The sequence below is a fragment of the Carettochelys insculpta genome, chromosome 2 (genome assembly GCF_033958435.1).
Source record: "Carettochelys insculpta isolate YL-2023 chromosome 2, ASM3395843v1, whole genome shotgun sequence".
NCBI lineage: Eukaryota > Metazoa > Chordata > Testudines > Carettochelyidae > Carettochelys > Carettochelys insculpta.
In genome coordinates, this window is record NC_134138.1 from 277,666,072 (window position 1) to 277,683,072 (window position 17,001).

Below are 17,001 nucleotides of genomic sequence, written 5' to 3' on the forward strand. Positions count from 1 at the left end.
TGTGGGATTTCTGTTGTGTGGTAACTTAGGCCTAGGTGATGATAAATGACTGCATATTAAAGCTCATTGACTAAGCGGTCGCCAGTAATAATCATTGTGAATATTGATATACTTTTCATTTCTGAAATCGTATTTGCCTGTGATTAAGTGCATGATTTGACCAGCTCTCTAGCTGCCTGGGTCATAGCTATCAAATAATTTTCTGACACTTTTCCTCATAATTCAGCATACACTGTTGAGCAAATTTCCCCATCAGTTCAATTGTCTCAGCAAAACATTTGATTGTCCATACACTGAAGTCAATATCAACATTCCCACTCAGGCCCAGCCTCAGGACAAGGTGAGCAAGGTGATTGCCTTGGACCAGAGGTGGAAAATGTACCCCAAAAGTTACTGGAGTAAAAGTACACCTGTGGGTGGAGGGCAGGGGAGGATGTACTTAAGTACAAGTCACCTGTGTCTACCTGGAAAACTTGAGAAAAGGTACATGCACAAAACACATACATGTCACATCTCGATTGTACTCAAGTATCTTGACGTGAAAGCAGCTGCACTTTTACGCCAGTAATTTTTGGGGTACTTTTTCCACTTCTGCCTTGGGCCATGCACCTTCAGAGCCCAGTGCTCCTATTGACTACGGCACTGACCACCCATTGGCCCGGCCCTGCTGGGCTGGCTCTGTTTCCATTGATTTTGGTAGGGCAATAAGAACCAAGACTCATTCTACAAAGGTTTTGCCCTTTATTGCTGCATTTGCTACACTTGGAAATTCCACAGATGTAGCTGCTGAGGTCAGATGTGGTGGCAATGTACATGCAGATCTCAGGAAAGGAGATTGAAAGAAGTGAAGCGAGAAGAGTATTGTTGCGAGCATAGATGCTCATAGTTTGGGAACTAGGCTGTTCGAATCTGAGCTAATCCCCATCTTTTTTTTTTTAAATCCGTCTCTTTTAGAGAAGGAAAATAAATTAAACATAAATACTCAACATCAAAAGTAACTAAGCTTTTATTTAGAACCTCTGAATCAGTTTGGCTGGATTTGTGGATGACGGGTCAGGGTGGTCCTTCTGGTCTCACTTCAACTGAATTCTCCATTCCTAGAAATGAAGTTCTAAAATAATAGAAGTAGTGTTTAGGCTTCGGTTTTAACCTAAAAAAAGCCAGGAGATTCAAAGATAAGGCTGTCATTTCATCCTCTTCAGTGCACAAGGGACCACAGCTCATGCCCCCTGGATAATCTTTCAAACCCTATGAAGTAAATACCTAGGCATGATGACCTAACACCTGAACCAATGCCCACGGCAATCAATGCAAATACTCCCAATGACTTCAATGAGCATGGGATAAAGTCCTCAGTGAGTTAGGGTGGAATCATTTTCCAAATGTCTTTGTTTTTGTGGCTTCCATTCAGAACCTTAAAACCAGAGGGAGCAATACGTAGCCGTATTTAAATAATCTGTTACTGTGTTTTGTTCCAAAACCGATTTTATTTTTCGAAATTACGATAGCGCATAAATATGTTTTGAGCACCACAAACTAGCATAAAAGAGGAGGGTTTCACCGACTTTTTTTTCTCGAGCTTAACTCTGCGGTGGGTCTGTGAGGTACATATTTAGCTCTAATTAATCCAAGGCAACTCTTATGAATCCAGTTATTTTGGCCTTTGGTTCTCCTGCTGCTAATTCACTTGTGGAAAAGAGAGATGTATGGTGGGGATCCTAGAGGCCTCCGCTCCATCAAATTCATCAGATGCAGACACTCAGAAAATGGAATGCATCCATCCTTCAGTATAGTGAGTTTGGGTTTAAGAGCTGCATGGCTGGGAAAGTTGTATAAGCACATTTCTTGGATTGAAATTATGTGGTAAAGATCAGGTTAAGCTTGGTGCTGATGGCTGCCAAAAAACACAGAAAATTCCTTATGAAGCCAACCTCTAGGCTACACTGCAATTGAGTTTTAAAACATATCTCTATACTTGCAAATGTACTGCCTGCATTTCTCTCGCAGAAGAATATACACTAGGCCAAATTCACCTCTACCCTGCTCTAATTTCATTGATTGCAGTGTGTTTACATCTGTAATTGAATTTAACTTGTTGACCCAATGTGTAAATCCAGTCTCTCTCTTATGTCATGGCATAAAGAATTTGCCTTTTTCATACTGCTAGTATCCCTTGAAGAGAACAAAATTTAGCCCAAAGTGTCCAATCATTGCAAATTATTGAAAAATGAGAAAACTATTTGATGGATAACTTCAAATTGCCAACGTTGTTTCCACTTTGCAGGGTCCAGTGGTATCCTTTTCACATTTGTGATTACATTTTCATATTGTTTTTTACCAAAACTGCAATATTTTTAGCCATTTTGTGCTTCACATCATGACTGGGGAGAGGGGACAAAGGGTTGCTACCGAAAACTCTCTCTCTCTTTTTTTTTAACAGAAAACTGTGCTTTTGATAACAAAAAAGACACTGAACATAATTTTTAAAAATTATAAAAATTGAGAATAGTGTTGCAGGAAACATCATGCAAAACCAAAAATGTCAGTAATATTGACATTTTTGGGTGAAAAATATCTTTCTGTGTTAAAAATTCAGGCTACTCCTATTTCTACTTGTTTCTCACTCTGTTGCACAAATGATTCATAGTCACAGACACTTTGTGCTGGTCCACAACTTTCTGAAAGTGTGGAAGTGGGGAATCGGGATGATCACTGGAGAGAAGGCCTTTCTTTTTGAAAGCATTCACCAATTGGAAAACCTACAGAACCACAGCCATTGACATATATCTCCAGGCTTTCAGATATTTAACCATTCAAGAATTCCTGCATAGGATCAGGTCTCATTGTAGGCAAAGGGTAGGTCTACACTAGAGCTGAAAGTTGATTTCAGATATGCAATTCTAGCTTCTAGGGCAATTGCGTAGTTAGATGTGACTTATCAGAAATCGACTTATTTGTCTGTCTTTTCGATGGAAGCATTTCTCCCATCAGCCCCCCCATACTTCTTGCAATAGTAAGCAGTACAGAGGTCAAGTGCTGATCCCATACAGGTTGATTTCAGAGCCGGGAGGGATAGCTCAGTGGTTTGAGCATTGGCCTGCTAAACCCAGGGTTGTGATCCCAATCCTTGAGGAGGCCATTTAGGGATCTGGGGCAAATAGATTTAAACAAAAAATGTGTCCAGGATGTTGCTTGGTTCTGCCAAGAGGGCAGGGGACTGGACTCATTGACCACCCGAGGTCCCTTCCAGTTCTATGTTTTATTTTCTATTTCTACCAGATGCACGAAAATCAACTCTGGAGGGTTGACCTTGACCAGAGATTCAAGCAAGAACACTAACAGGAGAGACTCAGCATCTGCACAAGCAACATGCCTGCCAGTAACATGACAACCCTTAAGGTAAAAAAAAGGATGAGGTCCTTAGGTAATGTCGGTTGACATAATGGAGTTATATCAATTTATGCCATCTGGGATCCTGGCCTTGTATCTTTCCAAAGAAACTTGAGTGTTCTACTAGAATTACACTATGACTTGGTAAAAGGAATAAAGAAAATGTAATGAACCTGCATTTTAACAAAAGATTTTATTATTGTTTCATGAAATGTTGCCTGAAGGTTTAATTCGTCTGGGATTAGATTGGACTGTGGTCAGGTACACTGCAGACCAGCTAAGCAACCATTAAAAAAGATTAAACACATTGAGATTCAAGCTGGGCCAGAATTTTTCAGCTAAACCTCTTTTGTAGGCAACGCTAGTTTTGGAAAAGCTGAAATTGTTCACAAGAAAGGGCTGCTTTTGAAAAATTCCCCATTTTGGGAAAAAGAACAATTAAACAGATTGTCCCATGTTGATATTTTTCCAACCCAAAGGTTCACTTTTGCAATTCAAAATGACTTTATTTTGAAATTTAAGTAAATTTATATTAAAAATATTTTCAAAAGTCAAAATGAGAACAAAATGGTTACTAGTTTTCAAATAACCCACTTTGAAATGGAGGTGCTTGGCAGGGGATAGGAGAGAATTTTTAATTTGAGATTTGACTTTTCACCCTGAACTGTCAGGGGAAATAGTAACAGAGAGAAAGCAGTGCTAGTCTATATACTATGAAAACAAAAAAGCAGTCCAGTAGCACTTTAAAGACTAACAAAATAATTTATTAGGTGATGAGCTTTTGTGGGACAGACCCACTTCTTCAGATCATAGCCATACCAGAACAGACTCAATATTTAAGACACAGAGAACCAACTTTTAAATATTGAGTTTAAATCTTGTTTAAATATTGAGTGTGTTCTGGTCTGGCTATGATCTGAAGAAGTGGGTCTGTCCCACAAAAGCTCATCATCTAATAAATTATTTTGTTAGTCTTTAAAGTGCTACTGGACTGCTTTTTTGTTCTCATTGTCAGGGGAAAGTTTTGTAAAATATTGAAAATCCTTGAGAGATGGGTAAAGTATTCCCATCTGATTCCAGGGGCAATGTATCCATTGGGATAATACAAAGCTCAGCATTAGACCCATTCGGATTTAATAACTTCATTAGTGAAACACATTAATGACATTTTCAGGCAACTTCCAACAGAAGAACTGTAAGCACCTGCCATAATAGTAATAATAATAATAATAACAATAATATGAACCTTTTAGGTCTGATACCCAAATACTGAATCCAACTAAAAGACTCCCTTTGACTTCCTGTCAGACTCTTAGGCTGTGTCTACACTGGAGACTTTTGTTGACAGAAGGGGCCTTTTGTCTAGGGTCTCAACAGAACTCTGCATTTGTCTCCACAGTGTTATCCCTCAAAGGCTGGCTCTACACAGCACAGCTTTCCTGGCAGATCCATGCTAATGAGCAGCTTCAAAATTGCAAATGGCCGCTTATTAGCATAGTCCTGCAGCTCATTAGCTCGGTCTCGGCGGAGTGGGGTGCTGGCAGTAAAGAGGCTGTATGGACGTGCCCCTGCCGGCAAAAAGCCCCTCCGTCGCCAGACCATTATGCCTGAATTTTTTCTGTCGACAATACTCTGCCGAGAGATTGCTATGCCTCAAAATTGTGAGGGATAATACTGTCGAGGCAAATGCAGAGTTCTGTCGAGAATCTGTTGACAGAATGCTTTAAGAGTGTGGATGCTCCCTGAGTTACGTCCCCTTCTGTCAACAAACTCTCTAGTGTAGACCCAGCCAGAGAGGGCTTCCAGTTTGCAGAGCTGGACCTGGGCAGCCCTGTTTGCAGAGCTTCCAGTCAGCCATCCCATCAACAGAGGGCAGGGCAGTCTGACTGGTCTCTGTCTACAGAGTGGATTGTTCTCTCGTTCTGCTTTTGTGTGTTGATGCACTCGGTTGACAGATATTACTGTTAGATGCCTCTAGTGTAGATGTGGCCATCATGTACATCTGCACTGCAAAGCAGAAGTGAGTTTTAGAGCCAGGATCCACAGACTCCATCTCTGTCTCTGGTTTTAAAACTGAAGTTGGCCTCCTGCCATAGGCATAAGAGTAGAGACCATCTTCCTGCCTCTTGAGAGAATATCTCATCGCTTCTGTATAAATCCATGGTACACCCACAGCTGAATACTGTTTGCAGATGTGATCACCACATCTGAAAAAAAAAGATATCTAGGCTTTGGAAAATAGTTCAGACAGGGGCAACAAAAATGATGAAGGGTTTGGAATGGCTGCCATATGAGGAGAAAGTAAAAAGACTGGGACTTTTTCTCTTAGAAAAGAGGAGACTATGGGTGATAGGATGGAGGTCTATAAAATCATGACTGGTGTGGAAAAAAGGAATAAGGACAATTTATTTACTTGTTCTCAAAACACAAAGACTAGGGGTCACCAAATGAATTTAATAGGTAGCAGGTTTAACACAAACAAAAGGAAGTATTTCCTCATGCAATGCACAGTCTACCTGTGGAACTCCTTGCCAGAGGAAGTGGTGAAGACCAGGACTTTAACAGAGTTCAAACAAGAGCTAGATAAATTCATGGAGGATAGGTCCATCAATACTTATTAGCCAGCGTGGGTAAGGGTGGTGCCCCTAAGTTCTGATTGTCAGAGGCTGGAAATGGGTGATGGAGAGGGATCCCTTGATGATTACTCATTCTGTTCATTCCTCTGGGGACACGCAGCATTGGCCAGTGTAGGAAAACTGAACACCGGAGCAGTGTGCCCAATCTCATGTTGTTATGAAACCCTGAGCTCCAGGCCAAGCTCAATGTCTACATATCTATTTTAAATTCTGTAGCATGTCTCTGAGTTTGTAGACATAGGTACTCAGACATGCTGTGGCAGTGTAGGCATTACCCTGCAACTAAGTAAGCATGTTGGTCCAAAATAACCAAACAAAATTGCATTTGGAAGAACACCAGCTGGTATATCTGGGTATAACAGATGGCAAGGTCTGGAAGGGAAGCTAGAAAATTCAGACTGGAAACAAGGAATAAAGTTTTCACAAAGTAATTAACCATTGGAACAACTTACCATGGGTTACAGTGGATTCTCCATCACTGGTAAGTTTTACCACAAGACTGGAGGCTTTTCTAAACCATCTGCTCTAGGAATTACTCAGCATGGTTCTCTGTCCTATGGTAAACAAGAGGTCAGATTAGGTGACCACAATGGTCCCTTCTGGCTTTGGTATATAAAACTCTGGGGTTAAGTAAACCCAACATTGAGAAGCTGTTAGACTGAAAGATATTTCCAGAAGATCTATAGAAGTGATTATTCCCCTCTATTCAGCACTGGTGAGGCCACATCTGGAGTATTGTGTCCAATTCTGCCCTCCACCCTCCGCCAGTATAGAAAGGAAGTGGATGCATTGGAGAGGGTCCAGCAGAGAGCAACAAAAATTATTAAGGGGCTGGAGCACATGACCTACAAGGAGAGGTTGAGGGATTTGGGCTTATTTAGTCAGCAGAAGAGAAGAGTGAGGGGCAATTTGATAGCAGCCTTCAACTTCCTGAAGTGGGGGGTGGGGTTCTAAAGAGAATGAAGAGAGGCTCTTTTCGGTCGTTGCGGATGGAAAAACAAGGAGCAGTGATCTCAAGTTGCAGTGGGGGAGGTGTAGGTTGGATATTAGGAAAGACTATTTCACTAAAAGGGTGATGCAGCACTGGAATGCGTTGCCTAGAAAGGTGGTGGGATCTCCATCCCTTGAGGTTTTTAAGTCCTGGCTTGACAAAGAACTGGCTGGGATGATTTAATTAGCTTTGGTCCTGCTTTGGGCAGGGGGCTGGACTCGATGACCTCCTGAGGTCTCATCCAGCCCTAGGATTCTATAGGTAGGAGTAATGGTGAATAGGAAATTAGATGTGGGTTTGCAATGACCTAGACTGTAAGAAGGAAATAGCGACTAGAATAGTGAAAGCAAGAGCAAGTTTGAAGCTGATGGATAAGATCTGGAAAAGCAAAGCAATTAACTGACGAACGAAGATGAGCATCTTGAAAACGTATGTATTCAGCAGCATGTTGTACGGATGTGAGACATGGGTGATAACGAAAGATTCAGAAAGAAGAGTACTGGCGATCAAAAGGAGCTGTTATAGAAAGATTCTGAGAATAGGATGGATGAAGAAGGTCACCAACGAGGAATTATATAGAAAGATACAGACAAAAAAGAACCTTCTCAAAAAGGTTATAAAACAAAAGCTACAGATGTTTGAGTATATTTGCAGAATGAACAATGGACAAAAAATGAAGACCCTGGTATTCAGCATAATGGACGGTTCGAATAGAAGAGGCAGACCCCACAGAGAATGGGTAGACAATATAGTCGATTGGTGAGGCACTAGTCTACAGAAACTAGGCCACTCTGCACTGGACAGGGAAAGATGGAAAGGAATAGCGAGAGAGGCATCAGACACCAATGGGCGCTGAGCCAACAGCTATTGATGATGACAATGAATGGTTATTCACACTGTAGATGGGTCCAAGAAATTTGGGACTGTGTGAACAAAGGCCTGGGGTGAGAAGTCCTTCTTATGAAGCTGTGGAGCTATCAATACTTCTCCAAGGGCTCCTTAAGAGAAAAATTCTTGAGTTGGGTCATGGCCTCTATGCCTGTATATGGACCTGCAATCAAGTTCAATTCCAAGCATTATGCAAAGATTTAATGCCCAGAGAAGATGAAAATCTGGCAGCTTTTAGAGAAAGACGTGAAAAGGGAACAATGCAGCCTGGTCTGGTGAAAAAAAAATAAGGGAGAAGGGAAACAGTGATCATCTGTAATCGTGTGAAGTGTGTTAGCATTAAGGAAATTGAAGGGCCATTTACTGTGAAACTTACAGGTATGACTGGAGGCAATGGGATGAGACAAGGGGATAAAAGATCAGAAGAATGTGGGCTGCATACAGTGAGGGATATGAAGAATTTCCCAGGAAAATCAGTTGAAGATACATCACTGAGGATCTTGACTGAATAAAACTCTGTGAGCCTGACTGACCCCATCATAGTTGCTAGATTTATACTTGTGTGGTTATACTGAAATCAACACCATCCAACAAGTATGGCTGTGGAGTGCTGCTGGCTTTAGCAATGTACAGAAGGGAACAATCTCACCCAGAGACTGCATCTACGCTACAGACGTAACAGCATCACAACTGTAGCGTTACAGTTGCACCATTACAAGGCCTCCCTGCAGGCATAATTAAAACATCCACAACAAGTGGTGGTAGGTAGGGAGGCAGGAGAGCCCATGTCTCTCACCAACACAGAGCTGTTCATATTATTTTAGATGTGTGTGTGTGTGTGGGAGAGAGAGACACCACAACAAAAGTGCTAGTGTAGACACAGTTTAAGTTGTACTGTGTGAGCTAAGCCAACTTTTCTCCACCTTCTGCTTCTATGGAGCTATTCTACTTGAAACGGACCCCATTGCTGGATGGCCCGGTGAATGTTCAGTGCTTTACACAAGCCACAGCCTTTCACATGTGAATTCCTGCACAGAGCCCCTTCACGTGTGATTGGACTAGAGCTGAACTCAAACACCATCCAGTCTGGAAAGAATCAGCTGGACAGAGAACACACAGAGAACTTGGAAAGACCTATTGCCAAAAGAGAGGTGGTGGAATCGCCATCCCCAGAGGTTTTGAAATCCCAGCTTGACAAAGCCCTGCCTGGGATGATTTAGTTGGGGTTGGTCCTGCTTTGGGCAGGGGGCTGGACTAGATAACTTCCTGAGGTCCCTTCCAGCCCTACGATTCTATGATTCTAATAGGGATCTATCGTAGTAATTCACAGGGCTCTATGGCACTGATTTGTAGAGAACCAGAAAAGGCCAATTGCAATTTCTCCTCTAGTCTGTCGTCTGGACTTGATATGCGTCGCAGAGGATTGTCTCCTACAGTGTTTTCCCCATCGGCTTTCAGCTGGCTCAAGCGCTCGGCCTTAAGTCCTGCACATGGAAACAAGAGACTTAACCCCCAGCGACTTCAAGCTATTTTAGCTGCACACCAAAATAACAGCTGTAGCTGGGAGCGGTCGTTCCAGGGGAGCCTGTTTCTTTCTGGGTTCCACCTCCGCGGAACAGGCTGCTCCCTGAGGGACAGGGGAGTGTGTTATCAGCATGTCAACGCGGACAATCTCTGCCTCTGCACTGTCACTCACTGAAGAGCTATTTATCGCTCTCCTCTCTGATACTGCCTCTTCGCACCCACAACAAGAGGCGATAGTGGCGCTATCTCTGAGGCTTTACGCCCAGTCCCAGCCTTAGCTAACATCCTCTCTTTGATAGGAGCCAGGGGGTGGTGCCTGGTTCCAGACAGCCAGAGAGAGAGAGTAGGGTGGAAGGGAGGCTTTAAGGTAGACTCAGCCGGGTGGCTCTCCCGGAAGGGGTGCTACTCATTAGCACCGTCACACCTTTCACTCTTCGGCAATGACAGCCAACAGCTTCTGCCCCTGCCCCGACAGCCGGCTGAGGATGTTAAAAATAAAGCGCCAGACTCTCACAGATGTAATCCAGTGCTGTTCCCTTGCTGTCAGGCCGGCATCTGGTTTAAACCAGTACAGCTCCACCAGAGCCTCTGCTGTCTCCCCTTTCTCACACAGCCAGACACGCTTTTTTCTTCATCGCTGCATGCTAGACACACACACAGCCCCTCTTGCTGCTTACAGAGGTCTACTCTCATGCAGCTGTGAACCTACATGCACACCACATGGGGAACACCCAAAGGCAGAACCGAACCTAGGGCGTGTGCCTCCACTGAACGAGCTAAGAATCAGCAGGCTCTTAGCAAAGTCTGTAGAGGAGACTCGTTCTTTTTCTCTGTAAGTGGTCTTGGCTTCACTGTAACCACAAACCGGTGGGCTTGAACCTGGGAGCTCTGGAGCTTAGTGCAGGAGGCTCTATGGTTTGAGTTAAAAGCCACGGGGATCTCAGCAGTCTGTAAAGGAGACACATTCTCTTTGTAAATGGGCTAAGTGGCACTACAGGGGCTAGTGACCCATACCTAGTAGTTGGGGGAATTACATACTTTCCCTAGCAGAGGAAGCATGCCCCAAGCTTCAGAAACCCAGCTGAAATCCTGGGCAAGCCCCTGTTTGTAACAGAACCTGGGACCCCTGGAGCTTATGTAGGAGCCTTTACATTTTGAGCTAAAAGCTATCTGCCACTCAGCTAAGGCTGTAGAGGGTCTAAGTGGTCAAGGGGCAGTGAACCCCACGTAGGAAGTGTGTGGCTTACACAAGCAGTGCCAAGAATGCACCATGGTTTCTCCTGAGTTTTGAAAGAAGAAAAATGAAAGTCACATTGAAAGTGGCATTGGTGACAGTCTAATAGTCAGAGACCCAGCCTCTATTTTCTGATGTTGGTAAGGTAAAGAATAATTATGTCTGTGAGATCCTGCAGGGGGCTTCTTTAATTGCCTCTATGTCAGGATCCTATGTGGGATTTGGGGGAAACGCCCATCAAGTAACATCCCATGCCATTACACTTGTTTGGTGCAAATACTCAACCATACCGAACATTCCTTTTAATCAGTGAAAAAATCCTGTGCGTACATGGTGGAAGTGTCATCCACAGCTTACTGCCCCAATCTCTGTCAGATCCACAGAGGCTATGGCACTGATAAGTAAAAATCCTGCATCTTCCAGGTTTGTAAGCCTCATGCTCTGGCCCAGGCCATAATGCTGCTAGCTATCACATAAATTTGGGCTGGAAAGCCTAGATGAACAGGTGGCTACAGCCTTGGAGTGGGACTCAGGAGACCTGGGTTCCCCTCTACTGCTAACTGGCTGGGTGACACTGGGCGTGCCACTTCCCCTTTCTGTGTCTCAGTTTCAAGGCTGTTCTCCACTCTGGCACTTCATGTACAGAAGGTCGGGGTTCGTAAAAGACTTTAAAATACCCTGCTACTAAAGGTTTCTCTTCAACAACTCCCTCCAGGTCACAGATTCCTGGAGCCAGGACAGTACCATGGCCACCATCCAAATGCACCCCGCCCCCTTTAGAGACTCCAGGAAGAAGCATTTTGGGAACTTCTTCTCCTGTTGGGTATCCTCAAGCCCTTTACCCGTCTCTCTGGAGAGAGCTTAAAACAGCTTAGTAATTTTCTTAATAGCCAACTTTGAAGTCGTGGGCAAATGTACACAGATCATCCTGCCTTCTAGGACACAGGAATGAGATCATGGTCTTTAAAAAGGTGATTTTGATTAACAAAACAAAGAAAATGTGCTTGGTAAAACATGACTTGGTTGCTAAGTGTTACAGAGCAACTCGAAAAAGCAAATTTAACATACAGGCAATTGCTTCCCTGGGATTCAGTTTAAAAGTTAAAGTTGGGGAGAGGGTTTGGGCAAGGGAGAAAGGTTACATAGACTCAGCACAGAGAAGTCCAACAAACCACAGAGGCAAAGAAAATACCTGGATTGTGTCTGACTGAACATCCCCTGTTCTATTCACGTATCTCTTTTTCCAAGGTTTAGTTCTTCCCTAAGCATGGCTCTCACGAGATACTCCAGGTCTGGCTCCCTGGTTTAATTCAATTCTCCCAGTTCTGCTCTGGGCACAGACGCTATGCGTACACAACAGTCTAAACTCAAAATAAGCTACATGATTTGCACTATACAAACTGTGTAGCTTATTTCAAGTGAATTCAAAATAGGCTATTTTGGCATTTGGTGAGGTCTAAACAGAGCCAAATGTCAAAACGTTGCACTATTTCAAGGTGTCCTTTACTCCTCCTCCAATGAGGACTAGAAGGATTCTGAAACAGAACACCCACTATTTTGGAAAAATATTTCAAAATAACCAGCACGTGTCAAAGACACAGAGTAGTTATTTCCTGCTCCTCTTGCATTCCTGGGATATGTCTACACTACAGAGTTATTCTGGAATAGTTTATGCTGGAGTTATTATTCCAACATAAGATATTTCAGAATAATGAATCTACACTACAGGGAAGCCCCGAAATAAGCAAAATTTATTCTGAAATAGTGTGTCTACACACAATTGAGCCTCTTCCAGGGGCTCTACTCCAAAATACTATACCTACACAGCAGCTTTATTTCAAAATAATCTGTTCCAGAATAGTTTATTTGAAATAGCCCCTATTCACTGTCTACACAGTTACATCCATAAAGCCCTCTTGCTGGATGCATTGCAGCTTCTAAAGGGCTGCCAATCATGTAACCGGAGCCAGCCTTTTTTTTTTTTGCCTATATTCTGTTTCTTCCCCTTCCCCACCAGCAAGGTGGTCCCTAAAAAGCAGCCACAGAAATAAAGAGAGACAAGGGCCAAATCCTGAGATGGTGAAAATCAGCAAATCTCCAGTGAAGACAAAGGAGCTACATCAGTGTACATCCATGGACAACCTTCCGCCTGTGGGTATGTCTTCCCAGCAGCCTTATTTTGACAGGAAACATTCCAGAAGACCTATTCTGGAATAACTTGTTTTGAAATAACGTTGCTGCACAAAAATGCATTTCAAAATATCATGTAGCTATTTTGAACTGCAGCATCTGCACACATAGAGCCTATTTCGAAATAGAGCCATTGGATGCACAATGGTTTATTTCAAATATGCTCTATTCCCTGTCTACACGCCCCCTATTTCACAATAGATATTTTGAAATTGGTGGTATCTCTCGTAGAATGAGGTTTACCAATTTTGAAATAAGCCAACCGCTAGGAGATGCCAGGGTCACGTCTACACTACAGCAATCTTTTGCAAGATGGTCTTCTGGAACATCTCTTCTGGAAGATCTTCTTTCGAAGGACTGCATCCACACTCAAAAAAGCAGATCAACGATTGGTCTGGTCTTTCGAAAGAGAGCATCCACACAGCCTCCCGCTCTTTCAAAAGAATGAGCCAGGGATAAAAAAATCCGGTGCCAGGAGGACAGCTCTTTTGCAAAAAGGGCCCACAGAAGCTTTCGAAAGGTGGCACTCTTCCTGATCTGGGAGCAGAAGAGGGCTTCTGGAAGATGAGCTGCATTCTTTTGATTTGGGATCAAATGGGAGCATTTTGTGTGTGGCTGCTCCACAGGTTCTTTCAAGAGAGAGCCTGATCTTCTGAAAAGACCTTGCTATTGTGAATGCAACCTAGAACAGTTATTTCAAAATAACTTTGCTATGTAGACCTACCCTGTGTTGCAAATGTACCACTGGTTCATCTTGGTTGATATGCATGATAGGTAATTTGCTACTACGAACATGTATAAACCACATTTCCTGATTTAAATTCCCACTGTCTGACCTTTATCAAGATTTTCAAACTCGGTGTGCTTCAGTAGTGGGTCTTTGCCCAGGAAAGCTTATGCTCTAAAATATCTGTTACTCTATAGCATGTTTCAGGAGTTCTTGTTGTTTTTGAAGATACAAACTAACTTTGCTAGCCCTCTGACACTAGTCAGTATTTTTGGTAGCTGTTTTAACTTAATAAAGGGAATGATTTTCTGAGATGGACCTGAACTTCCTGAAAATCAGGCCCCTTTAGGGGCACTCAATATCACTCTTCATTTTCAAAATCTCAGCATGTTTTCCTAGGCTAAGGGACATTTTATCTTCAGGAGGAGTAAAAGTGAAGAGAACTTAGCAAAGCTAGAAAGTTATTGTTCTTAACCAAGCTAATCATAGACATAGAAACACAGAAATATAATTGTACTGAATCCCTCTTCATTCATCTGTGAAAAGGTTCAAAAGAAAGAATAAGGAGTGAGAATGGAGAAAAGGGTGAGAGAGAGATGGAGAGCAGGAAAGAGAATAGGGGATTCTGGCGAAACTTTTCCAGTAGAAGACAGCTGTGCTGGCCCAGAGTTGCAGCGCAAAGGAGCTCTCCCATAAATTAACTCATTTTTGTTTTCTCTCACATCAGTTCGCCTCACCACAAGGCCTCAGTGCCGTGCCATTTCCAAACCACTTTGGGACTGTCAAACGTAAATCACAGGGTGTGGAAGCTCTGAAGGCAGAGAGTTACGGTCTGGGCACAAGGTGCAAATTGCTTAGAGTTAGCGCCAGACTGTTTTTCCCCTTTCACCACAAGTTTCTTTCTTTCTTTCTTTCTTTTTCTTATTATTATAAGAATCAAGAATTAACAAGAGGAAACTAGGGCGGTGCTAACTTTAAATCAGCCTTGCCTTGGAGCATGGCCCCCAACACAACATCCACATTGGACTCTACCTGCTTCCTTCTGAGGGGTGTCCCTTTACGGTGTTTTATGTTCTGCTTCCGTGACGGTGGTCTGCATTCCATGCAGAAATCCAGGAGAAGGAATGAATGCTGAACAAAAGGAAGGGCTCTGAAAACAGTGACTCCTTCCTTTAGTCCACTGTTTTTTTTTGTTTTGTTTTTTTTGTTTTTTGTTTTAACTATAAGACTCATTGCTCAAGGTCTTCACAGGATCAAGTTGGGACCCTTTAGAAAGGACTGATTTTCAAAAAGCCTGGGTGTTCAGCACCTTCTAAAAATCAGGCTTCTTTGAGGTGTGTGAAGTCAGACATAACAAATAATGAAGGTGATGGATAATTTGGAAATTCGTAGCCCATGTTTCTACCTTTCTGTTTTTTCAGTGAAGTCAGAGATGCTGCCAGGTGCATAAGGGGCAATGGACACCTTTCTTGGGCATCAAAGATGGAGGTGTCTGAATTCTGAGTTCAGTCATGCTCATACTGAAAGCTCAGCAATGGCATATCAGGATGTTCATTCCAGACACGTTTCTAGAGTGGGTAAAGTGATTTTTTGGTTGAATGAACAGTCTGAAATATCAAGAAAATGTCATTCTTAAAAGGTTGGTCAATCAAAGAAGTCAACAACCACCCCCAACCACTGACCTCATTTTTGTGTCAGACAAAACATTTAATTTGACACAAAGTGAACCATTAGTTTTTGTTTCATTTAAATGATAGGTAACAATGAGCTAGATTCACAAAGTGGGGGACATTTCTCACATAAGTCCTTTAGACTAGTGGTTGGGATGTTCATATGGAAGTGGGAGACTGAGGTTTAATTCTCTTTCTGCCTCATGTAGAGTAGGAGGTGACTCTGGGATATTCTCCATTTCAGAGACCGCTCTAACCATTGGGCTTAGGGGGTTATATGGGCAGCCACCTCTCTTCCAGTAATGTGTGAATATCTGTGTTGAAGAGGAAGATAAGTCTGTTCTGGCTGATATTTCAAAGCCCTTGTACACAAAGCGAATCTTAAAACCCAATCGTGCAGATTTAGCCCACAGTGACTGATGTGTAGACTGATGTCTTGCTAGCTTTCCCCCTGCAATAAATCTCCTGGCTATCATGATACATCTTTCTTCAAGCCTGAAGAAGTGGGTCTATCCTACGAAAGCTCATCACCTAATAAATTATTTTGTTAGTCTTTAAAGTGCTACATGACTGCTTTTTTGTTTTGATAGTATATAGACTAGCTTTATCTCTGTTACTAGAGTACAGGGGTGATTCAAGGAAATTCAGGTAGAAACTCTCTAGTCTGGCATCCTCAGGACCTTACCGGTGCAGAACAAGAGAATTTTCTGAGCCATGGGAAATTATTATTGTCTAGCAGCATTACCAACACTTCCACTGTTTACTGGGCTCTGAGAAGACAGGGGAAAATTACAAATAAATAACAACACTGAACACCGAGAGCCAGGACTGGTGTCTGGAAACAAACTTTATGAGAAAATGGGAAACTTGGCCTCATCTATGATAAATTATTGTCTGGCTAAGTAAAATCATGCTGAACCACAGAGGCTGCTAGATCTGAGAGTGCTGGAATAAAGAGGTTCAACCTGTATCGCTAAGGGATGCAGATGCTCTGAGATTGTTTTTGTTGTCCCAGTAAGTCTTCAGTCAAGGTCACACTCTGTGTGTAGCTTTCCTTTTGCTTTCTTTCTAAAAGGGATGCAGAATTTCAGGAGCCAAATCTTTCCTCCTGGCTGCCTTGGCTGGAGATTTCCCTACATCTTTGTGAGATAAGATACACACACAGGGCATAATCTAGTATGGGAGGGGACATGATCAGATTTGGCAACTGCTCTGGGTTGGTTCAGCTGCTAAACTGTCTCCCAGTTTGCCCCACGATCAGGGATCTACCCATGAGATCTTACAGTATAAGATCTCCTAGACAGGCACTACCTCATTTTAAAGTGTCATTGCCTACCTGAAGTGCTGAATAAATCACAAATAAAGCTCTGCTAATAATATTGAGAACAGGAAGCATTTTTGTTCCAGGTGCTCAGAAAGACCGGAAACAACCATATTTCACACTGGACATCCAAAGTTCACCCGTCCCATCTGAAATTCTAGGCTTTTAGCTTGAGTAAGCCAAGGAGGGCATGAATAAGAACATGGTGTAATAGAATTTGCATCTCTCAGTACCGTGGCTTCTTTACAGGGCTGAATAATCCAGACAAATTGAAAATGTCAGTCCTTGCTCATGTTCAGATCAATCTAATTTGTGCAGCCATGGGTAGGGGTGGTTAGTGAGCAATCTTGTGTGTGCATGTGTTTGTGTGTTGTTTTTGCATAATGGCCACAGGTTGCAATTAAACCTTTTCCCAAGGTCATCTCCAGCC